Source organism: Candoia aspera, chromosome 10 (genome assembly GCF_035149785.1).
Source record: "Candoia aspera isolate rCanAsp1 chromosome 10, rCanAsp1.hap2, whole genome shotgun sequence".
NCBI lineage: Eukaryota > Metazoa > Chordata > Lepidosauria > Squamata > Boidae > Candoia > Candoia aspera.
The window spans coordinates 19,470,115-19,493,025 of NC_086162.1; positions in this window are offsets into that span (position 1 = coordinate 19,470,115).

The following is a 22,911-nucleotide window of genomic DNA, read 5'->3' on the forward strand; positions in this document are numbered from 1 at the left end:
AGTCAATAGTTTCCACTCCTCACTTGTCTGGATATATATTTGCAAATTCTTGTAACTCACTTGGCAGAGCCCTTCCCATATCAAGTAGGTGCATTCAAATTGTCAAGTGTGAAATGTGTTTAAATCTATATATAAATACTTAAGGCTGGTTTTTTTCAAAAAAGTTTTATGATGAATAGGCAGGCACTTTTCAGAAATAGTCACAGGTATTCTTGCATTCTTGAAAGCCAGTCTGCAGTAGTGATTAAGGCATCAGGCTTGAAACCAGAGACCATGAATTCTAGTCCCACACGAGGCACAAAACCAGCTGGGTGACCTTCGGCCAGTCACTCTCTCTCTGCCCTAGAAAGCAGGCAATGGCAATCCACTTCCAAAAAACCTTGTCAAGAAAACTGCACAGACTAGTCCAGGCAGTTGCCAGGAGTTAACACTGACTCAAACACACACACACACACTTGCATTACATGGCATTCCAGCTTCTTTCTCAAGCCCATGTGAACATTGCAAATGATAAGATCATTGGGAGACTTCTGAAAGCAGGCCACAGGAAGCAGGCCTGTTCTTCTATTCTTCTCCCTTCTTTCCTGTTCCAGGGATTAGAACTGATTTTCCTTCTTCCAAAAGAAATGGGATGGAATTATAACTGGTGTTCATTCCTTCCTCTGCTAGTGATCAAGTATGGGAGTTCTCTGGATACAACCCCAAATTCACCTTTGTTGCATCTCAGTTTTCCCCCTTTTTTCCAGTCACGATATTGCAGCTTTAAAATTTGATTTTCTAGAATCAGAGCTTTTGGACTTTCTGAACTTAGATAGGGAAATCCAAATAATTATATAATTCTTGGCATATGGTCTCAGGCTACATCATTTTATAACCCTGTCTGTATGAATGAAGCCTTCTGTCACCATGTTCTCCAAAAGAATCTTCAGTTCTGAAAGTATTTGGGGAAAATTGATATTTCCAATTTGATTGATTTAATGAAATTAATGCCACTACTTTGAAAGATTGTTTTAGTATCAATGGCTGAACTTTTTATCTGAAAACTTGTTTTCTGCAAAATGTATTCTTTAATAAAAAGACATAAATATTTGTAGTGTTTCATGAGAGTTTCAATGGAGAAGGGAAACATGGTTTGATTTGGATGCCAATTAAGTTTGCTGCCCCTCAGTGCCACTGAAATCAGTGGGAACAAAGTAATCATTAACTTTTTCATGAGTTTCAGTAGAGACTTATTTGTACCCTAGTGCGTCCAGCTTGGGGCTTAAGCCTGTGATAATAAACTCATCTGAAACGGTAAGAATCAGTAATATTAGAGATCAAATATGTTCAATGGCCAATACTTAGATAAATAAGGAGAAAGAAATGGATATAAAGACATTTTTATTTAATCACAGACCAAAATACATGGGACCAGCTGAATGTCACTCATAAATTACAATAAAATGTAATAAGCAGGAGGCTTTCTTATCTGACATAATAGCAATGAAGGTGATGGGGGGCTTGGAGGTTCCATCCTATGAGGAATGGTAAAGGAACTACATATGTTCCTTTTGCCTAAAGAGAAGTTTAAGGGGAGATAATAGCATCATAACAGTCTCCCAGTACTTGAAGGGGTGTCACAGGGAAGAAGATGTGGATTTTTCTCCATAGCTCCAGAAGACAGGACAAGAAACAATGGATGGAAGCTTTACAGGGGGACATTGACATTTGAAATAAGGAGGTGTTTCCTGTCTTGGAGAGGTATTAAGCAGTAGAAGAGCTTACCTCCTTATGCTATAGGGGTTCAGTCATGGGAAATTTTCAAGCCAAGTTTGGACAGATGTTTGCTGAGGTGGTATGATGATTCTTGCTGGTTCTAACCCTACGTTTTTATAATTCCATATGCGCATGACAATGTGCTACTCAGTTCTAAGTTGCCACCTAGTCTTTACAGGCAGAGTAGCCAAACTTAGCAACTCAGAGTGTGGTGTTTTGGCCGTGGTCATCCAGAAGATATCTAACATAACATGAATGAGAGCCTCCCACAAACTTTTAACCAAAGACAATATGGTATTATTTAAGTTTATCTCGACAAAAGGTGCAGTAAAATGAGATGGACACTGGAGTTTCACATAAAGACAAATATTGTCACTGCAGGGGCTGTTCCTAAAACCACTGGAGGAGGAGGAAAGAAATGCAGTATTCAGGGTGGGCCAGGTGGAAGCTGCTCAAGACTGTGCACTTTGATACATATCAGGAAGTAATAAAGTTAAGACTGTTAAGTAATCAAGGTCAACTTTATGTGTTTCCTTATTCTTTACAGGTGCTATCTTGATATAATAAAATTATGCTCTGAAGCCAGCTCAGAAAAGACATTTCTTCCAGGAACAAAGGCAGATCAGCTTAATTTCAGTTTCTTTGATGAGAAGTTCAGCCTTGTTTTTTGAGTGGCACCTCCACCCACTCCTGATCTACCCATTCCTTAGATGAAGTCTCTGCAATGTCAAGGGGAATGGGTTTCAAAAATCATATCCAGGCTGCATATATGCAAATGATATAAGATGGCAGCAAAGAGTAGAGCTTTATCCCTTTGATGCCGTCTAGAGGTCATGCATACTTTCCGCATACTTGTAGGCCTAGCTTTTAAAAAAATAAATCGGTGTTTTGTAATCATTCGCTGCATGCAAACACTCTCAAGGAATGCCAAAGCACCTGGTGTTTGACCAATCCTGATAAATCACTAAAAACACAGGGTTTTTTTAGAAGCACAGATTAAAGGGTCCCAACATGATAAAATGCATGTTATAGTCACTGTGACTTTAACACAACAGCAATATTTTGTGAAGGGCAGAATGCCCATTGGGACATATAGTACATATATACGATATATGAAGGTACGCCTGAGATTGTTCTCCCACCTCCTCATGATTCTTCATGGAAAGAGAGTTAATTGCTCAGTTCAATCAATTAATAAACATACAAAAATTTATGTTTAAAAATTTTAATTGCCTATTTCTGTTGAGCTGGGACCAATTATCCTATTTTCCATAGAAATATCACTTCGAATAGTGTGAATTTGAATAACATGACAATCTCTTGGGATGCATTAACTGCAGTAATCAAGACCTACCTGTATGGGTTTATTTTAAAAAGAAAAGAAACTTGCGGTCCTGCTCTTGACCATGATCCCTGTTGCTCTTGTGGAAATATCCATACCTATCTGTCTAAGAGAGGCAGAAATTCAGTTGGAAAGAAGCACAAATTATGGATGCCATTTTATGCTTTAATATCAGGTCATATAAAGACAGATGAAAGAAAGAAGGAAGGAAGGAAGGAAGGAAGGAAGGAAGGAAGGAAGGAAGGAAGGAAGGAAGGAAGGAAGGAAGGAAATTAAATGGCAACATTGTGATCCCTGGGTGGATGTCCCAAGCCAGAGATGTTGATGAGCAAGGTCTTGATGACAGTGCAGGGGGAATGGCCCAGTGTTGCAAAAGAAAAACTAGGGATGCCTCCTAGTTCCTGTGGAAATTTCCAAGGCTGCAGTTTCTCTAACTTCAGTCCTCTGATATTAGCAGAGGGAAAAAGGAGCGAATAAGGAGGGATGTCATAGGCAACCGGTGCAGTCCCCAAGTGGTGTGGAAAGGCAGCGGGCAACTGAATGGGGTAAAATTGGGGAAGGCAAAGGAGATAACCAATATACTGAAAAGAAAAGGGACGTTAGCCCTTGTGGCAAACTAGACAATAATTCTGGAAGTAAACATGGAAAAGGTGATTTGTTGATGTACTTCTTAAAAGTGAAACAACTGATATGGTACTCTCTGGGTACATATAAGCTTCATCTGATCATAATAAAATTTATTATAAAATTTATTTATTAAAATTCATATTAAAATGTATATTAAAATTTATTTAACTTTTTATAAAATTTATTGTAAGCCGCCCAGAGTCCCGCCACTGGGGAGAGGTGGGCAGTGAATAAATTTATAAAATAAATAAAATAAATAAATAACCAGCAAGTACTCTGAGTAACTGAGAGATGGAATGTAACAGCCTCCTCCTTCCCTGACTTCCATGTAAGAATTTTATCTTTATCTTTTGGGCAAGTCGTGGCTAGATTATAAAGTATAATTCATACTTTATACTCCTCGTGGGGGAGATGGGCGGTGATAAATTTGATAAATAAAAATAAATAAATAAATGTTTAGCTTTCCTCCCACCCCCCAGAAAGCCTTAGAAGAGACTTTAGCTTTTCTGACCAAATAAATCTGGTTTTCACACATCCTTCCTCATAATGTTCGTCCTCATAAAACAAATGCATACGTATAGTTTCCTTTTACAAGCTGTTCTTCCTGTGTTGCAAATGTTCAAAGTCCCGTTCTCCCTCCTCATCAGGACAGGTGCTCTTAAGACTCAAGGGAAGGGCCTTGAGCCTTGGATAAGGGCAGGGTGGAAAGACGATATACTCTGTTCCTGTATTTCGCCCCCCCCCCAAAAAAAAACCCACTGAAATGCTATGCATCTCTATATTTATTGCTACAATCCAGCCAGAATTTCTGCTTGTGGAGTTTACCCATCAGTTTCTATTGAAACATTTACATAGTGTAGGTCTCATTTATCTGTTGGGATATGGGAATAGAGATATAAGGAATCCATCATTTTACTTCTGGAAAATCAAAACGGATGGGGCAAACGTGGCTTCTAAAGGGAAGCCGTTCCATCAAACTGGGGCCATGAATGAAAAGCAGTACCCTCCCTGGCCTGGGTAGCCCCCCGCCCCTTTACTTTATGAAAAAGTGGAAAAATTAAAAGTTTCTCCTAGGACAACTGGAAGGGTTGAATGTTGATTGTTTGGAAAAAAGTTGCCCAGTTCAGAGCTCAGATCTAATCCAGGCTCCAAGAGAAATCTTTTTATTGGGAGTGGGGAAAAAGGAGTTGACTACGTTTTACTCTGTACTTCCGCTGTGAAAAACAAAGCCTGTATTTACACGCAATATGCATGCACATATTCATGCATACAACCCCTGCCATGTATATTCAGGTATTTATATGTTGTAGGTAGATTTCTGACTGCCTTCACTGGTCCTGAGATGCATTAGTAACCACCAGCGTTCGTTAGATGTATAACCTACCTCTCCAGGAGGCAGGAGCTCATGGTGATTTCTATGGGACTCTCCCTTCATTTTATCCTGCCCAACATCAACCCTTTGAGGTAGATTGATCTAAGAATGAGTTACTGACCTGAAGTGACTGGGTGTCACTTCTGAGACTGGAGTGGAATCCATATATCCCTGGTCCTAGTCCAGCACCTTAACCACTACAACGTCTTGAATCAGGGGGTGGGAGGTCCACATTAGCAAGGAGTAAAGATCCGAGCATCAGCAGATCAGCAGTACTTAATCTCAATATTATACTCACAGAGTGTATTATTACATGCATAGAGATATGCATGGGCTGAACTACTCAATTCACTTGAAAATCCTGTGACTAAAGATAATGAAGCAATTCAGTGGAAAGATTGGAATGTTGGACTAGAAGTGGAGTGGCCCAGTTTCCATTCACCCATGAAGCATGTGGTGACTTTGGGACAATTCTTCTCTCTCTTCTCTGCCCAGCCCACCTTCTAATCTCTATATGGCACTGCTGCATTATGGCTCCTACCATATCCAGGTGGAGCTACCAAAACTCTTGTCTAAATAGCCCAGGCAGCTCCTACCACTGCACATTAATAATATTGGGTAAGATAAGAGCTCATCAACATTTTCAGATGGAAGTTGCCATCACATGATCAGCAGCAATGATTTTATAAAAAATTGAACAGCTGTAATCAAACCAAATTTCACTAGATTTTTGAATCTCTCTCCCAAGGTGTTGCAAAGGGTTCTTATTCTTGCACAAAATCTCACTAAATGGCATCTGGACCTGGACCTTTAAAAAAAGAAAAAGAAAAGAAATATAACTTTTTGCATTCCAGCAGGGGGCAGCACAGGGCTGAAGCGCTGATCTTATATCATTAGACTAAGGGTTGAACTCAATTGACCAAACAGGCACTTACAAATCGTTTTTCAGCAATGGTGATGTGGCAGCTTTCAATTTCTGCAAAAGGAATGAGAAGGACCAAAGAATCACGAGTCAATTTGAAGAATCAGGCCCGAGGCACTCAAAAAAAACCCAGGAATTGGTCTTAGGAACATAGCTCTCAGAAATATTAGGCTGTTTTATTGGCTGGAGTGCTTTATAGTAGGGGTTTGCAGGCAAAAATCAGAACCCAACCCTAACTTAAATGATCCCATAAATTGAACATCTTCCCAGCTGGTGCTTGCAATGACTATAGACAGATACTCAGATTAAAGAGAGCTTCATCAAGATGATGTTGGACCAGCTGAAGCAAGATAGCTCTGGTTACTTTGAACATTGGTAAGAGGTGGAGGGCTGATTGAATTATCAACAACAACATCATTGTTCATAGGGATAACTATGTGCCTCCCCACACACACCATCCCATCCTATCCCTCTCTCTTGATTTCTTGTATCTTCATGCCACTAGAGCATTCATGCTGATGGCAGCAGCCAGTTGGGCTACACCCTCAACATTTGAAAAGTACTTGGCTTCCTCCATTTCAGAAGTCATATTTAAAAAACACATAGAACCTTTACACAAATTTCAGAAGGAGAATACCCAAATTTCAAGCAATGCTTTGCTTTGTCATTCAGAATTATATAATTATGGGGATAGAAGGGCCTTGGAGAGCAGGAGTCCTCATACCATCTCAGCAAAATGCTGTGCAAGCTTTGCTTGAAAATAGTCAGTAATGGAGCCCCCATGGCTACAAGAGGCAGGCTGTTCCACGGCTTCATGATCAGGAAATTCCTCCTTATTTTGACTTTGGATCTCCCTCTATAAAGCTTCCGTATGCTGGTTCTTGGCCTACACTGGAGAATTCCACACCTTCTTCCCTGTGACAGCACCCTTCAAGAATTGGAAGACTGCAACATCTTTCCCCTTATCTTCTCTTCTTTAGGTTAAATATATTCAGTTTCTTTAACCATTCTCCATGGTTAATGGTTAAGAATCACACCATTCCCTCTGCCAAGAACCCCACAGCCCTGACCCAGCTATCTTTCAAGACAGCCTTGAAGACCTGGCTGTTTCCCCAGGCTCTGGGCTAGGATGGGCTGTGTACTTTCAGGTAGTCCTTATTTAGAGACCACAAATGGAACCAGCAACTTGGTTGTTAAGCGAATTGGTCACTAAGTGAATCCACAACTGTGCTTATGATCTCCCTTCAGCTCTCCTTTGCTTTACAGACCTGCGAAGGTCGTAAATGTGAAGATTGGTCATAAAGTTACTTTTTCATCTGTTGTAACTGTGAATGGTCACTAAATGAGGCAGTCACTAAACAAGGACTACCTATACTATGGAAGAAAGACTGTGTCATGTTAACAGTTTAGGGTTTTTTTTCCTCCCCTGATATGACAGTCTTTTATCTGTGTTTTTAAAGTATTTTTTCTCTGTTTTTAATCTTTGTATGCTGTCCAAAGGCTAACTCTAGAAATATAAATGATAAAAAAATATAAATGATAAATATAAATGATAAAGAAATAAATGTCTCATGGTGCCCATTTTACACCACCTGTTGGAGTTTGGACTCCAGTGAGTTTTGCTTGATTCAGGGCTGAAGAATTATAGAGAATAGAAGGTGTCATGAGTGAGGATGGCGAGCAGGGGGCTCCCATGCAGGGTGGAAAACGCATGCGTAGCACTGAGGAATCAGGTAGCCATTCCAAGAGACACAGATCGGGACCGCCTTAACCTTTGGGGTTTATATGTCTGGGTTTTTCCCACACTTCTTCAGTTTGTTAGGATTCTGTTTATGTAGAAGTAATAAACGCTAGAGACCTACTCCTTGTCTCAGCGTGGTTCCTGGCTGTTAGGACAGAAGGCATCTCCTAGAGAGTAGTTTGTTCAATTAATCAGCATAATTTTTCTGGTGGCAGAGAGCTGAAGTACAGTACATGTCATAAACATTTATCTGGTATTTACCAAAGGCAGGGGTTATAAATAGGACCAATGGCAGCTCAGAGACAGTTGAAAGGAGAGGAGACAATTGAAAAGAAAAAGAAGATGGCATTGAAGTTTCACTGATGGATACAGTGATCTTTCCTGCCACCGAATGAGCCAATTTTATGATCCAGTCAAATAGGCAAAGAGCTTCTCAAAGGATACATAATGCTGGAGCCTATTTTGCTCTGTATTTATGCTGGAACTTTTGAAGGTTATTCTTTCACCTTCAACAACATTAATTCCTATGATATATTAGTTCAGGGTTCCTCCAAGTGGTCAATATGGACCCCCAAGGATTGATGGGACTATCCAAGGGGTCAATAAATGTCCAGGGGTCAATAGGTAGTTGATAAATGATGGGAGGTCAGTTGGGATCAGTGAATCTTTTGGGGTCTCTGTAGAGCTCCACGCCAGTCCCTAGTCCTGAAGGGGAGGTGGCTAGCGGCGAGAGGGCTTTACCCAGGGTTGGATGGTCAGCCATCAGCAAAAATGGCCTTGAGTTGTCTCTATTATTTATTAATTATTATAATTCATAGTACTATTAGTTAAAGTAGTATAGATTAAAGTATTTTCATATAATAAATGTTTGGGGGTCAATGAACGATCTGAAACTTCATGAAGAGGTTGATGAGCTGAAGAGGTTGGGGACCCCAGTATTAGTTAAATGTGTGGAAAGCAGCCACATTCTGCGTGTCATCTGCACCGTAGCATTGTGTTTTACAGAGATGGGCACAGTGACAAGTTTGGGAAGGTAGGGAATGTGGTGAAGCAAACACATTGCACTGTGAAGCACACCAGAAATCCTAGATGTTCATCATTATCTGTAACAGACAGTGGTGGAAAGTGGGGAATGGTTTGGAAAGCCCCATTGTGGCTCTAGAGTGGGTGCTCCATTCACAGATTATTTCAGTCTGCTGGCTAATGAAATATATTGGAAATTAAGGGAAGAATCTCAGGTACATCCTGGAACACAATTGTTTAATGAACAGAAAGGTAAACAAGATATTGTTTATTGCTTAATGAACAGAAAGGTAAACAAGATATTGTTTATTGCTTAATGAACAGAAAGGTAAACAAGATAACAACCGCTATTAACTCAACTGGGGAATTCTTGCTCAGAACTGCAGTGAACCCACCTTATCACTAGGAAGATTGTCAAAAATATATAATGGGACTTCAAATATTTGTTGGAAATTGAACAACAAGAAGGGACTTTTATCATCTTTGGTGGACATGTAAAAAAGCTTTAAAAAATGGACTCAAATACACATATTGATCCAGAAGATTTTAAAGATTAATATACAATCAAAACCAGAGATATTTCTTTTGGGACTGATGGATAAAAAAATTGGAAAAGTCATATGGAACTTTGTTTTTATATATGATCCCTGCAGCAAGACTTTTATATGCTCAGAGGTGGAAAGACTCAGTACTACCTACAATGGAAGAATGGATGGTAAAATTGATGGAGTTGGCTGAGATGGCAAAACTGACAGCTTGGATTAGAGAAAAGACAGTGACTAATTTCATGGCAAATTGGAAGCCCCTTTTTGGACTTTTTGCATGAAACAGAAAAGAATGAAATTATGATATACAGGTTTGATGATTAATAATATTAGTTAGATTATTAATAATCAGATAGAAAGTCCTTTCTATTAGTTAGATTATTAATAATCAAATAGTCTTTTTTGGACTTTTTGCATGAAACAGAAAAGAATGAAATTATGATATCCAGGTTTGATGATTAATAATATTACTTGACAATAGGAAAATGGATGTTATGTTGTAACAAAGTAAGAGTTTAATGTAAGTTTTAATTATATCCATTGTAAATGGTGTTGGGAGCTATTTATTTATTTATTTATCTATCAAACTTTATCACCGCCCATCTCACCCACACGGGAGATGATTCCTTTTTCTATTTCTGTTCTCTTCCTTTTCTTTTTTCTTTTTCTCACTTCTGTTCTCTTTCTCTTTCTTTATTAGTTTCTGTTAGATTTTATCTCTTTGTTTTAAAACTTAATAAAGTTATTTAAAAAAAATTGCAGTGAACATATCCCACAGTAGCTTGCTTAGCCCAGTTGATCGGTTCATCCATTCATATGGATATAGGTACATTTCTGGAAATTTGTCCTGTAGGTAACTGACACATAAACAGCCGAATGAGGAAGTAGAATCTCAGATAGATCAGCACTTCTGCCTGCAAATCAGTGCTGCCAATTTTGAGTGCCCACCCTTGTTAAAAAGGAAAATGCCATGCCTTCTTTAAAACACCCACCCACATATACTGTATCACAAGGAGAACGTTCCTAATATGGACCATTCCTGTTCCACTAATTTTTTACTTGCAGGAAATATTGAAATTTTGACTCTATGTTATGTTTTATCCTAGTGAAATAGTGAGAAATATGATTTCTCTGTTGAGAAAACTGAACTCAGGTACTGATGGATTGCTATACGTATCTCAGATATATGCATTGAATTGGGCCAATGGAATCATTAGAGAAAATATGCTCAATATGTGACTCCTGATACCCCATTTTTGGCTCCCCAGACCATCCTCTGACCATGAAGCTAAAGCTCAGCAAAGTGCTTTACCATCACTTGGAAGACCAAAATGCATGAAATGCTAAGCACAATTTTACAACCCAGAATAAAATAATCAAAGGAAAAAACCCAGGAGGAAATTGAAAATTACAGCCCCGATCTTGTGTGTCAATAAAACCCCACTCACTGCTGTCCTTTATTGATTGATTATGGGCCATCAAGTCATTTTCAACTCCTAGCAACCACGTAGATATTCTCCATGTTCCATCCAAATATTAAGGACAGCCTCCCAGGTACCAAAATGTTGCCCACACTTCATTTAGAGGAGTGTTTTTCAAACTTGGCTGGCTGGAGAGTTCTGGGAGTTGAAGTCCACATATCTTAAAGTTTCCAAGTTTGAGAAACACAGATTTAGAGGGAAACTCAGAGGCATATGGATATGATGGAAAAAGTCAGCCACTTTACTGTGACTGGAGGGTCAAGATTCATACAGGAAGTGTTTGTGTCATTGCAGTCATCAGTTTAACATTCCTGGAATCCCATGACATAATTAGGGGAATTCTCAACCAGACAACTACTGTGCGTAACATCTGCCTGGGCTGGGTTAGTCATAGACATGTGTCCAGCAGCAAAGTTAAGTTCCAGCCTTCTGGTGCCTGGAGTAAAGTCCTCAGAGCTGTAGCAGGATTACATTCCCCACCCCCTACTCTGAGGCTAAATACCAGATTCAGTCTTTAGATGGCAATCTCTTAAGTAGTGGGTAGGGGCAGGGGAAAAAAGGTTGTTTTTACTTTATGTTTAAAGTGAATTAGAATTAAATCAAGGCCTGTAATTCCTCTAAACATCATGCACTGAATATATTTTCCATTTCTGTGGCCTGAAAAATTACCATTGAAGGACAACTTGAGGGTTGCAACTTAAATTTTTGGGGACCACGTGCAGCTCTGGACTATAGAGTTGCTTGAATTTAAATCCAGAAGTCAGATAGGACATCTGATCCCATTACCTTCATCTCCAGAAACTCTCAAAGGGCTAGGTGGCCTACCTCTTCCATGCCCACAGTCTAGAGGACTATTTAGATTACAGTGAGAGCTGGTTTGAACATATTCTCAGTGAAATAGAATTTCTCAAATTTGAAAAAGAATGGAGAAAATAGCAACATTTCTTTGGTCTGTAGCTGGTAGGACTTCAGGAAAACTGGAGCCTCTCCATTATGCTGTTAACTCAACAGGAAGCAAAATGTGGCTTTCCGGGCTGTTGAACTACATCTCCAATTCGGTCTAGCTACATCCTGCTGGTGGAGGTTGATAGGATAGAACAACTTAGACTCTGAACACCTTGTGTATCCACTGTCCATAAAAAGGATTAAAACAATAAGGATAAATAATTACAGTGAAGAGCAGTAGCAAATAATATCCATTCAATAACAACATTTAATAGGGCCTAGTTCTTTGAACCCAGCTGAGGTGTGCTAGTTGGCTTGGCTTTAGAATCACAGAATTGTAAATTTGGAAGGGGTCCCACGGATCATCTTGTTCAACTCTCTGCAATCTGCAGGAAAACCAATTAAACCCTCCATGAGAAGGGGCTGTCCAGACCCTTTGTAAAAACCTCCAGAGATAGAGAACCACCAACTTTATTTATTTATTTATATTTCAAATTTCTGTCACTGCCCATCTCCCACAAAGGGGCAACTTTGGTAGGTCGACTGGTCCATTGTTGGACAGATCTCACCAACTGGAAGTGTTTTTCCTTAAATGAAACTTAGATAGCTGTAACTTCTACCCATTATTTCTGGTCCTGATTTTAGTGGTAAGGAAATGTAGTTTTTGACCATCTTCCCTGCAGCTTTCTTTTGAATATAAGATTAGGTTGGGGAGTGTGTAAAGGGCTAGGTTTTCTCCACCAACCCCAAGATTCTCTGCCCTGATCTTAAGAATGGTGCCAACTGGGACAGCAGATCAGACTCAAACCCTTTCCAGCCCCCACCAGCTTAATTTTGCCTGCCCTATCCCCAGTATTGAAACGCATTGAAACATGTGGCATAACTGCAGTGAGCTCCACCCAGTCTCTCTTTGATCTCTAAACCCCAGTGATAAATTATTAGCATAATGAAGCTCACTGTACTTTGCTCCAAGCAGTTCATTGCTCTTAATCGGGGACACCCAGCTACCTATGATAGTATTCCTTCTTTTTCATTCTTCTGCATCTTAGGTTCCTTGAGGTACCTCATATCAGGTTGAAGCCAAAACTGAAGCTCAACTTCGTGGAATTTCCTGAATCAGGAACACTGACTATGTGGTGGCCAGTCCTTTTCCTAAAGATCATCAGCCCAGTTCTTCTGACTCTTGCTTCTGCACTGCTGTTCAGTGCCCTGTTCACCTCTAACTGGGTTGTTCACCCTACTGCCTGGGGAACATATTATGAAGGTTTGATGGTATCCTGCATCAACTCAAGTTGCTCATCTTTGAATCAAGGTTGGGGTAAGATATTTGTCAGGACTTAGCATATGACACACCTGGGTCACTTAACTTCTGAGGTTGCTCATTTTTTTGAACACAGGAGCCAATAGGCTTCATAGGTCTCTTTTGAAATGTCCCAGCCTCCAGACCCTCTTCTCATTTGCCACTGAAAATTGTTAACAATGCAATTGTCCACAAGCCTTTTAGTTGGCCACGTCTGGAAGAGCACTTATACTGCAGAGGGCTGGGTGGTCTTTTTTATTTTCCCTGAAAGTTTTGAGATGTGAAAAGCTGCTGAGCAAAAAGTGAATATCTAGAATGGTTTGCATTTAAGATTTGAGGATGATATTTATTCAAAGTTAAATCTGAGAAAATATGTTGGGACATTTATATTAATTGATGGCTTCAACTGATTGAGTACTAAATATTAATTTATATCCTGTCTCTTTGGATACAAGAGTCAGGTCCCACCCACTTTCCCATCATTTATAGTTTTTTCCTGTCTGCACCCATTTTTCCTGAGGTATTCTTACAAATTTTTATCCCTGCCTTTCTGCCTTTAGGATTCCTAGATTGGCCAACAGACTAAAATAAAATGTAAACTATTGAACATTGGAAAAATAACCACATACTGGTTGGATTTGCACAACGTATTAGACTAGGAACTGGGCGGTTTGTGATCCAGATTGTTTTCAAAACATAGTCATTGTAGTAGCATGCTGTGTGAAACAAGCCATGATGTGTAGCCTCCATAAGGTTGATTTGCTTGAGCATAACCCTTAACGTCAACATAGGAACTGTATTTATTAATCTGGAGTTTGGGTTTAGAGAGTTATTGTGATGGGATGTGAGGGCGACCTTGGGAAACGGAGGGAAGAGATGTTGCGTAGGGAATGATCAGATAAAAGGAAAGGGAGTCCACAAGAGGGTAACGGTCTAAAAAAGAAACTTGGAAGACCTGTCCTGACCACTCAAGCAATGAAGAGGGAGGGCAGGAGATTTATACTTTCAGGCTTGCAAGATTCTGTTAAAGTAGCCTTACACTAAATTAGCATTAGTTCATCTGGTTGTATTTCTGGTCTGGTTTACCTGGAGGGGCTGACAGTTATTATTTGAACCCAATCTATTAATAATGTAACCCAAAAGGCCTGGCTGGCTTCTGCATTCTGACACCATTTGCTATCATTACTCTTCTGCAGAATATGAAGTCTTTGTCATCGGAGTTCTGGGAACAGCAGCATCATATTCCGCCTTGCTCCCCGTTATTATCCTACTGCTCCTCATCTTCAAGACAAACAAGATGCTGTTAAAAAAATTCAGAGAAAGCATCTTAATGCCAGGTATGTGCACACCAAATTCCCCTTCTAATGCAGAGTGGATTTGCTTAGCTCACAGGCCAACCCTAACCTGTTGAACTTTTTGTTATTATCCCATGGAAGTATCCGTTCATTAATAATTTCCACTGGAGCCTTTCTCTAAACATATCAAAGCATATTTTTATATGTTTGGGGGGAGATGGGCGATAATAGAAATTTGAAAAATAAATAAATAAATAAATAAATGTGTTTATTCATTGCCCAATCTATTAATAACCCTACGGTATAGTGCAAACATATTATCAAGCCCTGCAAAGCTGGCCAACTCATAGTTTCCTGGTTATCCAACTTAAGCCTAACTTATAATACTTGGATATCTGGAAAGATCTTTATTGCTAGTAGAGTGGTGTAACGGAATATTGAAAGCCTCCCCAAGCAATTATCTTACACAACTTTGACCTAGTATAATTAAGGCAAAGACACCCTCTTTCCCACACTTCCCCCATCACCTGGGCTCGATAATCTCTTTTGTAATGGCCCTGTTTTTTCCCTGAACTGTTTCCCCTTCTGAGTTCCCAAGATCTATTAAGCATTCCATCACCCATATTGAACAATACATTTGTTTCAGGTTATCTGAACCTAAAGGCTATAGAATCAACTTGAAATACTCTTTAAAAGAAGATTCACACCTAATAGCCATATAGCCTTATGTCATTCTTAGCTAAAGTGTTAAAAATGGAAGGCCACAAGTTTTCTTTTTATATTCCCTTCGGTTTAAAATGAAGTATCCCTTTGAAGCCAATTCATGAAGCAAACTGCCTCTAAAAAGGGAAGGAAGATCTTCCTTCACCTTGTTGGGTGTTCTGGAGGAGATGTGACAAAAAATGTCCCAGCCAGGTAAATTGTATCATGGGCTGCTTTGACAAGGAGAATGGTGTTGCTATGCACCTTGTTGGTGTGAAATATCTGCCTATTGCAGATTTAGTGTTAACCTATTGAATTGTCACAAGTGGGCTGAAGTCCCATAAAAGCAGGCTGGGGTGAATGCTAAGCAATCTTAGCATGAAGTGTGAAAGCTTCTACTAGGTCTTTGTCCAATGTGGTTAAGTGTGTTGTGTGAATGCATCCTGCAAGAATTACTTACTCCTGGTGTGGCAAGTTTGTCGTACCTCACAAGTTGTTACTTAAAAATGCTGAAATCTTGCAAGAGAATGTGTGTCTTCAGTTACAGCGGTATCCAGGACCCGAAAAGGTGATTGAACCCAAGCTTAGCATGCTCTGTGGAATGACAGGCTCCTCTGAGCCCCAGGTCCTCACCCACATACGAGGTCACTTTTATTGCTAGGCATGATTGAGATGCTTTAGTTCTAGCTTCTCACAATCAGGTTCCCCTACAGGCAGATACTTCTCTAAACCACTTCCTCTTACAGGCTTAACTCTCACACACTTTACCATCACTGCCCTTGTGTTTCCCTTAACAGCACTTAATCCCCTGAAACGACCTGTGTGCTTCCCCTAATACCTTGGGTCAGGCTGCTTATGCATTGATTATCTTTGTTGTGTGCCATAGACGAATGCAACCTTCCTGATGGTAGAAGATGAGGCAGCTGTAGCTCTCTGATGTTTGGTCTTCCCCTGCACCCTTCTAACAGCTGGACATCAGTGCCATTGCTCACCATCCAGTCTGTCTGTGCAGCAGCTGCCCTCCACTCTTCCATACCATGCTGGAGGCTTGCTGGCCAATGTGGTCTGGGGCTGTGCTGCAGAACTGTTTGCTGAAAACTGGATGTTTCTGGCTGTATGAGGCCAATAGCTTCCCATCAATCCAGGGGACAGCTCTGCCTGCAGAGCAGCTATTGTGTTAGTCTATGGTAGCCATTATATAGTCTATAATGTGCACTCACATTATCATGATTAGCCATGGAACTCTAGAATCGATCCTACCCTCTAACCTGTTTCAAATTATCTCTTCCTAGTGGTAGCTACATTGATCGCAATGTCAGTTTATACTGGACATTACACTAACGAAGTGGTTATTGAAGACCGTGGGTTTTCCTTCTGGCTAGCCTGGTCCTCCTTCCTCATCTCTTTTGTTGCTGGTGAGTTCAATGGGAGTATTACGAAACTTAAGTTTTGTCCATATTTGATCCTTAGAAGCTCCTTTTTCCAAATTGGGCTTCTTATTCCCTGAGACATACCACCTTGGTTCTCATCATTCAAGAATATGGGGTCTCTGGATAGGCCAGACAAAGTAATGGTTTAACTCTAAGCACACCCTTTGGGAACAATGTATTTCCTTTAAAGCAAATAGCACGTAGCCCAAAATAATGTGTGGCCATGCAGCTGTTGTCAAACTGCAACTTCTCCTTGCCTCATAATTATCCGTTATAGCTAAGGTTGATGAGAACTGTGGTCTGGCATTTGTTACATTGATCCCACTTCTGCCAACTGTGTCAAGCTGTTTTTCCAGGATCAGGAGCACCTCTAGATGTTGGAGGCCTCTCACCAAAGTTCTCCTATTGTGCCCATCGGTCTTTCCATTGTAATGGGCAGCTCCAGGCATTTCTGTAGGAGCCCATCACTGACTGGGTGAATTGAGAAACCTCCCATGAGCAGAGCCAAGAAAGAAAGGGGAGAGGGATGCAAATAGCAAAGACAAGAAAAATGGTGTGCAACATGGAAGCCTAAGCGGTATCTCAGCATACTACCAGATCTTGTTTGGATAAACTCAAAGCTAAACTATCACACACTTTATTGTCGTTGCCAAGTTTCACAAGTAGAAGTCAAAAACAGCTTCTCATTAGACAATGCTACTTCTTTCATTATGGTCAGATGCAAATGTCCATGTCCTTTGGTAAGAACACTGAAATTGACCAATTTATGGTAAATTTATGAAGTTGAATGAACTTGAGACAAAATAACCACACAAAGCAAAACAGGTCAAAAGAAAAGAAGAACAAAAGTTGAAATGCTTAGCTCTAAAAACTCTTCTTATGTATCCCTGAATGCTCAACCATGTTTGCAGAGCTGAAGTCAATTTGCAACCATCTTTTTCCCGATGGCAACTTATCTTTAATGCCTAGATGGAAATCAGTTGATCATGGTCCTCTCCATGGTGGGAATGGCTGAATCTCATCTCCTATTCAGGATATCAGTAGCCCCATCTGAAGTCCTTTTCAAGTACAAAGTGAGCTGGAAGAGGAATGTTCAACATAGAGTAAATGTCAATTGCTATTTGAGTTGTAGGAAGTAAAAACACAACAGATGCAAAATAAATATCATGATGGCTTCTACTGAAACTCAAACCTTTGAGTTTCTCAGAGTATTTCTTCTGGCAGATGAATAATTCATACACTCTCCAAAGCTTGCATATTCTTGAATCTATTATTGCAGACCTCTCCTTTACTTGCACCCCAACACCCACCACACACTTGTATTGTTACATATATGGCATATATGTAAAAAAAAATAATAATAAGACCTTTGAATCCAATTCACCCTGGGTGAATACATGGGCATATTGTTTCCTTAACAATACAGAAGTGATTGTCACTGGGTCCTTCTGGGATGTTTTGTCACCTTTCCAGTTAGTCTAGAGTTCTGAGATTTCCTAATCGTCTCCCATCCAAATATGAACCAGCTTCAACACTGCTTAGCTTTTTCAAGATCAGCAAAGTTTGGCTCGGGGCTGCCATCAGCTTCTCATTTACTGATAGGAAAGCACAGGGCACGGGATGGGTAGAACATCCCTGCTCTGGAGCATTCTCCCCCTAGTAATGTGTGTGTAGGTTCTTAGAAGCTGGAATGATTGATATTTCAAAACAGCACTTTTATGCAAGCAGATAAGATGCCTGATTTCTCTCTCCTACCCCCCACCCCCTTGCAACTACATCATGAAGTAGCTCAGTCAGGAACGAAATATTCAAATCCAAGGCATGACGTTTGGTGAGATTTCAGGGTAAAGAGGATCAAGGCTGAATTTTCAGTATATTTTCAAGAGAAATCTAGTCTCCATCAGATCCTAAAGATTATGATGCATGTTTCTTTGGCTTTTCTTCTTTGTCCCCTCCAGCTTTTGCAGCAATGTGTCTTACCATACTTCAGGAAATCGAAGAAGAGGACGAAATACTGGATGTAATCCCAGGGATCTGAAAAAGCATAAGGCCATAGGATGTGCATTCTGAATTTGGAAATAATATTTCTTGTTTAGATGGACTGGAAATGCTTCCAAAAATGCCTGCGTTGGAAATGCTGCTCGTCTTAGGTGTTTAAAGTTACTCAGTGTGGTCTTTTATTAATTTATATATTTTCCTTTTCCTTGAAGCAGAATTGATATATTGTATTAGGGATTCTCTGTTGTGCTTTCTCTCAGTGCCACCTTTTGTACAGAGCTTTGCCTGCGGAATTGAAGCCTTCTGAAGTTGAACTTACATTTTCCAGACAATGTCATTTTCATGCCTTCTCTTTTTCTTACCTCCCTTTAAAAAAAACTGTATTCTAAACAATTCCTATGGTGTGGACTATGGTCTCCTCTGACTTGGACAAGTCAGAGGCTGAGGGAGATGCCTGCTTCAGAAGATGGCCGGCCTCCCTCAGCAGGAGGAGCAGTTGATGAGGCCCCACTCCCTGAAGGCCACCCAGTCAGAGGACATCTTGGGATTTCCAGAAAGCCAAGCCGAGCTGCTCTGTTCAGCAGAAACAATTGACCCACATCTGCAACTGGGATATATTAAAGTCACTGGCCTCTTTTGGGGAACAACTGTGCCAGTCTCTGATCCGTGTTCCTGGTTCTTTCACCCAAAGTGGCTGACTAACTTCCTTGATGACTAGATTTCTGGGCCAAAGTTGACTGCATGTACCTGTGCTCTGTTTCAGCTCTGAGCTCTGCACTGAATTTTCTAAACCCCCAACTCTTAGGCAGGACCTTGCCCACCCATGTATGTTTCTGGACCATGCCTACATTTGCACACATCATCTCTCTGCCTGCCTTTGTGGGTGACTGCTTGCTCCTCACTAGTAAACTATGTGCAGATCCACTCAGTGTGTGTGTGCTCAGCTGGAAACAGGACTCTGTGTATGTGTGTGCATACCCATGTCTGTGTGTGTGTGTTGTTATTCCTTCTTCCCAATACACACAGTAGCACTGTGATGTAGTAAGTGTCAGATAAGAGTTAGGAAAACTCAAACCTGATCTCTGCTCAGCTATAAATCTTACAGGATGGGTGCTGAGTTAATCATTAACTTGAACCAGCACAGAGATTGTTCCGAGGATACAGGTGTGAAGCATAAATCTAATTGTTTAAAAATGCCACAGCATAAGAGGGCACCTTATGCTGCATATAAATGAATAAGCAGCCAGTATAATGTTGCAAAAAGAAGAGAAAAGTACTGAGTGCATAGTTAATTCCTTCAAAAACTATGGGGGAATTCAGCAAAAAGTTACATACCATTCTGATTTTTCACGGTTATTTTTCCCCTCCAAATTACTTTGGGCCACTATGTGCTAATATACCAATATAACCCAAAACAGTAAACATGGAGTGAAGTTTGTAATCAACAATTTCGCAGTCCCTCATAAAGGCACCAGGCTAGAAACTAGGAGGCTGTGAGTTCTAGTCCCACCTTAGGCACAAGGTCAACTGGGTGATTTTGGACGAGACCCTCCCTCTCAGCCCTAGGAAGAAGGTAGTGGCAAACTGCTTTCAAAAATCTTGCCAAGAAAACCACAGGAACTGGTCTAGGCAGTTGCTAGGAATCAAGGCTGCCTTGAGGATACAAATATATAAAAAATACTATAATATATATGTTCTGGACTTCTGTGAACCCTAACTGGACCTCATCTCTTACTCTTTGATACTAACTTCAAGAAGATCCTTTGTCAAAACCCTTTGACAAGTCCAGCTGACTTTCTACCAAATCTTCCAGACACTTTTCCCCCCAGAAATAAAACATACCTGCAACTTCCTCTACTGAAACGTTCATGATGAGATATGAACTGTTTGTAAAAAAGAAGAGAGCGGGGCGGGGGGGGCGGAATGATGGCAAAACATCTTTCATGATTCATCATCCTCATGGGGTTCTTTGTTCCCCCCACCTGCAATTGTCAGAGTTAACTGTTTAAAAACAATTGTCCCCCACTCTTAATTATGTATCAGCTTTCCCAGGTAGATCAGACAGGAAACATGACCAGATGTGCTAATTTTACTTTATTGTAAGTCTGAAAGTACAAATCTCCCCCTGTCTCTTTTTACAGCCTCAGAAGTTAGGGAGGGTCCTTTCTGAGTTTCTTTCTCTTCTCATCATGCAGCCGTGGGCTATGTCCTCTCTTATCTGATCATTCCTAGGCAACATTTCTTCCCCCCATCTTGCACAGTCATTCCCACGTACCATTACATTATGATTCATATAAGCATATACAATACCTGATCAACCCTTGTAGTGGTTCCAGCATCAAGATAGAAATTCCATGACAGTTGGAGGAAGACATATAAAACTGCTACACTGGGCAGCAGCTCCAGGGAATGTTCTTTAGGAACCTCCTTGTTTTCCAAATTCCTTGCCAGTCCCTCCTATCTTTTAGGGCTGCTATCAGGAGCAGGAAAGGATCCACATTGTAGGAATTAAGAGATATGCCTCTCATGACATGCTTTCGAAGGATGCCCCCCAGGCTCATAAGTTTTTGTCTTTGCTTTCTTAATGTCATGCTCCTGATGCTAACGCATGGGTCTTATGGATGGACTATGTATGAACCTAAAATGGATCTCATTAGTGCTGGACTCTGGGTCTTCTGTTCCAGGAGGTATGGGTGCCAATCCTTGAAGTCTGCTGATGGTATGCTATCAAAGGTCAAATGAAAATAGTACCACTAACATGAGAACTAAGCTGAGTATGCATCTGAAATGTATAGAGAAATACAAGAGAAGGCAGAAGGATCTTTCTGTCATCTAACAGGAAAATACCTACAGGGAAAAGCAGTCCTTCTCTTACCTAGTACCCAAGATTTCTTCACCCAGCATCACTTGTAATATCATTGAAGGTGCTCTGGTGCACTCCTTAGATTTCAAGGTACTTCCCTGACCCTAGGCCACCCCACCCTAGACCCAAGCCACTATTAAGAGACTATTCCTAATTTTCTTTTATGATACAGGTACAAAGAATCACCCCTGTTTAATATGTCTCATTCTTTATTGATTTTGCTTTGAACATTGCGCAGCACAGAAATGGGTCTTGATTGACCAATTCCACATCAAGGCCCTGTCACTGAAATTCTCTGGATGGCCAGTGCAAGAGCTACCTCTCAAAAGCATAATGTAAAGTAGTAATAGTAATAATAATGATGATGATGATGATGAAAAATGATGAAATGTCAGCCATTCTTACAATAGATTTTGCTCCATGGCCTAGAACAAAATTTGATTGAATAAAGAAGTCTTTGTTTGTTTGTTTATTCAATGCAGATAGCCACCCATGTCATATTAGTGACTCTGGGAGGCTTACAATTAAAACATAAACAATACCAAACAAAACAATAAAGCGACCATACCAGCCATACGAATGTTAAACCAATTTAAACAATTAAAAACGATACAGTACAGTCAGTGAGAGAACAAGGGAAGAGAGAAGACAAGAGAAGGGAAGAGAGAAAACCTCTCTTCTCTTTCCCAGGGAAGAGAGAAGACAAGAGAAGGGAAGAGAGAAAACCTCTCTTCTCTTTCCCAGGGAAGAGAGAAGACAAGAGAAGGGAAGAGAGAAAACCTCTCTTCTCTTTCCCGGGGAAGAGAGGGCTAGATACATTTACCAGTGCTCCATTACTAAAAGCGGCCTGTTTCATGGATGTGTTTCGTTCTGTCAGGAAAATCGGAAGAAAGGCTGCAAAAGGAACCTTAATGTTCAGAGAAGTCTCTGATGATTGCATTTCCCAGTTCAGGACACTGAATTATGGATAGTATCAGGTGGAAGGAGTTAATTTGTCCCTGGAATGCTATGTAACCTGAGCATTTCAAACACCTGTTCACTTAACTGTGGAAGGTGCTTTCTGAGCAGATGGCTGCATTAATGTAGTTTTGTGATGATGACGATGACGATGACGGTGATCTCACGGAAGGTGGCAGCGTTTAGATGACCTTGATTGCTCTTGAAAAACTAAGCAGGGTTGTTCCTAGCTAGCAAATGACTAGTCCTTTGATGGAACACAAGGAAATCCCAAGGCTATAACAGCTAGACTGGGGAGTTTAAAAACCCAGATCAAGCCACTTCTATATTATGGCCAGCAAAACAGCTTGAATATGTCCAGGTAGTCACCAGGAATCAAGCATGACCCAGATAATAACTTTATTATTATCACAGACCTGGACTAGACAAGCAAGGTGTAAATCAGTACTATACACCTAAGAATATGTTTCATACTTCTACCTCTGCCTCCTAAATTAACGATACAGGCAGTCCTCCTTTAGCAACTGCCTCGTACAGTGACCATTCACAATTACAACAGTGATTAACGTTTATCACAGCCCTAACGCCAGACACAATCAAACTATACAATAGT